Here is a 6,846-nt window from a genome sequence, read left to right on the forward strand (position 1 = left end):
GGATTGACATTAAGTCTTTGAGGGGTCCAAGTGAAATGACAGCGAGGCTCCTCTAATGAATATAAACAAGTATGGAAATATCAGAGACAATGATAAAGAGGTGTGTTTTGTGATGTTATTGCAGAATGATATCCGAGACCTCCAGGGAGTCAAGGACTCATCGAGGAAGGCTGTAAATTATCCAACCCAGCTATCATACCTTCCCTTAAATTCATTTACACTAGATGCACTCACTACCATAGATGCAACAACCTGACATATTTCTCCGGCACCTTCTCCCTCAGACACCTCCAGACTTCTTGCCTTGGCACTCTATCGTATGCTTTCTCCAGGTCAATAAATGCCAGATGTAGCTCCCTTTGTTTCTCTCGATACTTTTCCATCATCTGCCATAACCCAAAGATAGCATCTGTTGTAGATCTACCAGGCATGAAGCCAAATTGTTCCTTTGCAATCTCCACCTCCTTCCTCAATCTACCATCAAGAACCCTTTCTAGGATTTTCATTGTGTGGGACATCAACTTTATTCCTCTGTAATTTTTACAGTCTTGTGCATCCCCTTTACCCTTTGTAGATGGGGACAAGAGTACTCTCCCTCCATTCCTCGGGTATATTTTCCTGTTGGCAAACTTTCGTGAGCAGGTCAATTCCCTCTTCCCCCAGTGCCTCCACTGGAATTCTGTCGGGGGCCCACCAATTTTCCATTCCTCATCTTCATGGCCTCTGTCACTTCCACTTTACTGATGTTCTGCACCATCCCCTCAGAAGGCTGCCCATCTCTGTGAGTCCTTGCATTTTCCTCATTCAAAAGTCCCTCAAAGTATATTTTCCATCTGTTTCTTATGTCCACATCCCCCCATAATACTCTTCCTTCAGCGTCTTTGATCTGCCTCACATGTAAGATGTCCTTTGCTGTTTTATTTCTACATTTCACTAGTTCGTAAATTTTTCTCTGTCCTTCCTTTGTTTCTAATTGATCATACTGATCTTGATATGCCATGGCCTTCACCTGTGCCACAACTCTCTTGGCTTCTTGCTTTCTCTCTCTGTCCTCTTCCACTCTTGACTCATCCCACTTCTGCTTTTTCCTTCTTCTTAGCTGTCACTGCCACTTGTTCATTATTATTCCACCACCAACCCTCCTCCTTGACTCTTGATTCATCCCACTTCTGCTTTTTCCTTCCTCTTAGCTGTCACTGCCACTTGTTCATTATTATTCCACCACCAACCCTCCTGCTCTCTAATCTTTCCAGATGTCTCACCAAGCACCTCGATTGCACAGCTCAGGATTACTTTTGAATTATGTTTCCACCAATCTTGTACACTTTCCAGTCCATCCGAAATCCTCTCTAACACCCTCTCCCTAAAAGATTCCTCACACCTCTTTTAAGTGAAACCACTTAATTGTCTTCATCCCATGGCATCCAGAGGTTCTTATCTTTGTTCTTATTTTAAAGTCTGTGCACAGCAGTAGGTGTTGCTGTGCTACTTGATCTGTTGGAATTACTTTATAATTTGTCACAGCCTTAAGATGTTTTCGTCTAGTCAAAATGTAGTCAATTTGTGAACTGTTGTTACCACTCCTAAATGTTATCAAATCTTCTCTTGTAGAAGAACGAGTTCACAATTGCCAGATCAAACGCTACTGCAAAGTCCACAACCCTCTCTCCTTCCTGGTTCATCATTTCCACTCCGTGGCCACCATGCACCCTTTCACAGTCTCTATTCTGTCTTCCTGTGTCCGTTCAAGTCTCCTCCGACAATCACCATCTCATTTTCTTCCAATTCCCTCATTTCTTCATCTAACACGTTCCAGAACTCATCTTTCTTCTCTGCTGTACAACCAACTTGCGGGGCATATACACAATACGACCACCCACTCTTCTCCAAGACCCAATTTCATTCGCATTATCCTGTCGTTCCTTCTACCCACTTTCAGTACTTCACCCTTCGTTCTGCCACACGCCACAATTCATACACCATTTCTTCCCTCATTATTTGCTCCAGAGTAGAACAATTTATATCCATCTCCCAGTTCCTTTGCCTTTCCCCCCTTCCACCTTGTCTCCTGCACATAAAATGTCCAACTTCCTCATCATGTCTGCCCACTCTCTTCCCCTTCCAGTCATGCTTCCAACATTCAGTGTTCCCACTCGCAACATCCTCACCACCTGCTGGGCTCGCTTTAACCGCACCCGCCCTTGATGCGGTAGTCCTCATCCACTTCTCGCAGCTGTAGGGCAATGTGGCTGTGCGTCGCTTAAGGGGTACGCCCTAGCCCTTATATCATTTTCTCTTTGACTCATATCATAGTTTGAGCTGGCATTGAAGTTTTCCGACTAGATGCCTTTCCTGACATCAACCCTCACATTTATCCGGGCTTGGGACCAGCACCTATTGAGGCTAGCTTGCCTCCTTCAGTGGCTGCATAAAACGAAATGACTTAGCAAGATAGGAAAGACTCACCCCCTAGCCCTCGAATATTTCAAGAAACTATCAACTCTTGGAAGCAAAAGGAATCTAGTATTAAATTAATAGTCAGAATTTTAGTGGAAAAGATTTTACCTGAAAAGTGACAATTTTGTTACTATATCTGTAGATATCTCCATCAGACTAGAAAAAACAGTTGTACTTTAAGTACGACTGTTAGAATCTGGTTATTTTACAGAGAGACAATAGATATTTTAACCCAACACGTTACCAAAACTCTTTAAAAATGTTTGGTGTAGAAAAAAAAGGTGTCGAATACTGTGCAGGTAACACAAACACAAGTTTCGGGAATGAGAAGACAGGATAAATGAATGTTCGTAGCAAGGTAACAAGAAGAAATAGGCAGAAAACGTTTATGGCGCTTTCAAACAAAAGAAGGTACATTTTTTCTTTTCTTTTCACACAACTGCACATAATAAAAGTTAAAATCAAGTGACTTGAGTGTGAGTAGAAACTTATTTCATAACATTAACACTTATACGTTCCAGTGTTGAGGGAATTAAAAACAGAGACCATAGTAAATAATGGAATTGAATAAAGTACAAATGAACTAAAAAGTGACAATTTTGTTACTATATCTGTAGATACCTTCACCAGACTAGAAAAAAAACAGTCGTGGTTAAAGTACGACTGTTAGAATTTGATTATTTTACAGAGAGACTGTAGATATTTTAACCCATCATGTTAGCAAACTTAAAAAAGCTTGGTGTAGAAAAGAAGGTACATTTTTCTTTTCTTTTCAAACATTTGTACATGATAAAAGTTAAAAAACATATGACTTTAAAAAAAAACAAAAAAAAGACAGATCTGATAGCTAATAATGTAATTGTGTTAAAGAGCCAAGAGGCTATTTTTCCAGCGGCGTATATTAAGTTAAGGAGATAATAAATCCCTCGTTTTTTCCAGCTGGATACGAACCTCGGAGATCGAAATCTAAGATTTTCATGCCGAAGAACAATCGGCAAGTCCAAGCGTAGGTCATCACTTGGCTAGTACAACACTATGGCAACTCGTGTCAAAGGTGGAGCAAGCTTCGTCAGTATCCTTAATATTTTATCATAATGTAAAATGCAGCTCCTAGGAGATGTATTACTGTTTTACATTATGAGGAGAGGTCACTACCTTCTTTGGCATGAAACTCTTAGGTTTTGATCTCTGAGTTTTGTATCCGGCTGTAAAAAAAAGGGGGGGATTTATTATCCCCTTAACTTAATTTACACAGCCGGAAAAGTAGCTTCTTGGCTCTTTATCGTGATAATAATAATATAAGGGTACACTGGTCTGGCAATTCGTTAATATGGGTATATGTAAGTTTGGTTTACTTAAACCTTGGTATTCCAGGTCTACCTACTCACTGATGAGACCTCAATAAAGGTCGAAACCGGTCTGGGTAGTGACCTCTCCTCATAATGTAAAACAGTAACACATCTCCTAGGAGCTGTGTTTTACATTATGAGAAAATATTAAGGATACTGATGACCTTTGACACGAGTTGCCATAGTGTTGTACTACTCAAGTGATGACTTACGCTTGGACTCGCCGATAGTTCTTCAGCATGAAACTCTTAGATTTCGATCTCTGAGTCTCATATCCGGCTGTAAAAAAAGGATTTATTATCCCCTTAACTTAATATAATTGTGTCTTTTGAAATGAATAAAGTACAAATGATTTTTTTTCTTGTGAAATTTCTTGCCACAAACTAACTAGAGATTTTTTTTTGAAAATCCACTCAGTGAATTAAAAGTCTTATTTGTTCATGCAATCCTGAAATAAAATATTTCTAGAAACTATCAACTCTTGAAAGCAAAAGGAATCAGGTATTAATTTAATAGCCAGAATTTTTAGTGGAGAAGATTTCACCTGCAAAGTGACAATTTTGTTACTATAGCTGTAGATACTGCCACCAGACTAGAAAAAAAAACAGGCGTGGTTAAAGTACGACTGTTAGAATTTGGTTATTTTACAGAGAGACTGTAGATATTTTAACCCATCACATTACCAAACTCTTAGAAGAGGTTAGTGTAGAAAAGAATAAAAAAAACTGGGGAAACTGATATCCTAAATTAATTATTTTAGAAAATTCTCTAATGCTAACCTATTGACAATATTTGAGTTATCTGTAAACATTTCATTCACATACTCAAATCCCAAACTGATAATACCGTGCAAAACATCAAAGGGAGGATATGAATCATGAAAAAAGGTGAAGTTTGGATTGTCTTGTGGGACGTATTATCAAACCCTCAAGTAAGTCCAGGAGAATTCCAATTCCCCCCCATCAGAAAAGTTCACAAGTAGGGACAACAAATTAGCGAATGCAAATGACAGTGCCATCATGAGTGAAGGAAAGAAACGAAGCGCATATTAACCTATAAGGAAAAAGAGTCAAATGCATTTCAGACCTTGTGTTTTGTGTTTCGTGCTGTGAATATATGTTAAAAATCAACAATATGGAATATTCAGAAAACTTCGATAGTTCCAAGATGTCTCATTCTGGAAAGTAAGTTAATCTTTTTTGTTTAACTTAAACATTACATTACATGTGATATTTGTAATTTCAATGACCAGTGATCATATGTTTTGGTAAGCGCAATTCTAATACTGAATAGTTTTTTTTTCTTCATAAGAATAATCATAGGATACATATATTGGAGTATCACCATGGATACATTAGCGACTTTTCATGTCTAATGTGTGTGGTTGAGGGGTGTGTGTGTTTGTATGCTTGAGGGGACACCAGAATATAATTAATTATTCAGGAAAAGGTCTAAACGCTGCCGCCATCTCGACTCTACTCTACTCTAAGAATTCCCATAGTCTTTAACAGGAAAGAAATACCCCAAACTATATTGGAAAATTAGTACTGCCATCTATAGACAACCAAACACAAAACTTGACAACGATGGATATTTATCACACTGGGAAATTCCAAGATATCTTATCTCAAAAACGTCACCCACAATTCCATAGGCAAACCAAAACACCACGTGATGTCACTGGTGAGACATATGGTCCCCAGAAATTTCCAAACACATAACGTCACGACTCCTCATCTCTAAATATCACCCATAATGCTATAAGCGAACCAAACACACCACGTGATGTCTCTGACAGATTTGGGGCCCCCGAGTGAAATTCCAAACATTCCAGACTATCTTATCACTATATCACTATCCATCCCCCATAATGCTATATGCAAACCATTTACTTATCTACATCTCATAACACAAACATTCACAACACTGACATCGTTTCCCCCGTTCACCCTACCCCCTGTTTGGTTTAAAGTGTCCCATCAATAACAACACGAATCCTTATCCACTGATATATCTTTCTTTTCCATTCAAAACAATAACGTCACTTATTTACAACTAACAAATTACGTCTCTTATTTACATCTGATAACAACATGCATCCACGACATAGACGTCACCTCCTCCATTCACCCTTCCGCTATTTAGTTTAAACTGCCCCACCAATCACGATACGAATCCCTATCTCCAACCATAACCCACAATTCCATACGCGAACCAAAACACAAGAACTGATGTCACTGACAGATCTCCCCCTCTTCCAGGGAAATTCCAAACTCATGACGTCACACACACAATGACGTCATCATCCGAATAACCAATCACGTCATGATTCCTTATCTTATCTTGATATGGTCAAAAGCGTCTACCATACTACTGCCGTAATTTCAACTAGTAGCAATACCAATGGACGAAAAGCCCAAGTTGAAATAATATCTTATACGTATTAAATTAGTGCTTCTGAATAGTGTGCTAGTCTTATTATTTGTATACTGACTTGTGTCACCTTTACGCGAGTTGCGTCTATATTGCTTAAATACGAAAGATTTGATTCACAATCGGGATCGTTTTAAGGTCTTAAAGAAAAAAAGAAAGAAAAAACATTATGTCAAAAAACAGATTAGCATAATGTGAATGCGCGATCGGACTTAGGCCGCTGCTACTGCTCTACCAATATTCTACTACACACCCACTCAAATACTTGAAAATAAACTTCGTTCTTTGTGTATGTGTGTGAGAGAGAGAGAGAGAGAGATCGTGCATTTGGTAATTTATTTTCGCTAAACAAATGCCTTGTGTTGTTATTGATATCATTATTGTTAAACTGATCATCTGTCTATTAACAAAATGCATGCAGATATCACGATAGAATACTAAAATATTAAAACTGAATTTGCATTCAGATGCAATACATACTTTACACATAGACAAGACGCCAAATCAATGTAAGCTGAAATTTGCCGTGCATCAAAATGTCTCGCGCATCCTTTGACGGGCAGGGAAGAGCCAAACAACAAGGACCACAGTTAAACACACACACACA

Source organism: Typopeltis vanoorti, chromosome 7, assembly GCF_054136105.1.
Source record: "Typopeltis vanoorti isolate ZY-2024b chromosome 7, IOZ_Tvanoo_1.0, whole genome shotgun sequence".
NCBI lineage: Eukaryota > Metazoa > Arthropoda > Arachnida > Uropygi > Thelyphonidae > Typopeltis > Typopeltis vanoorti.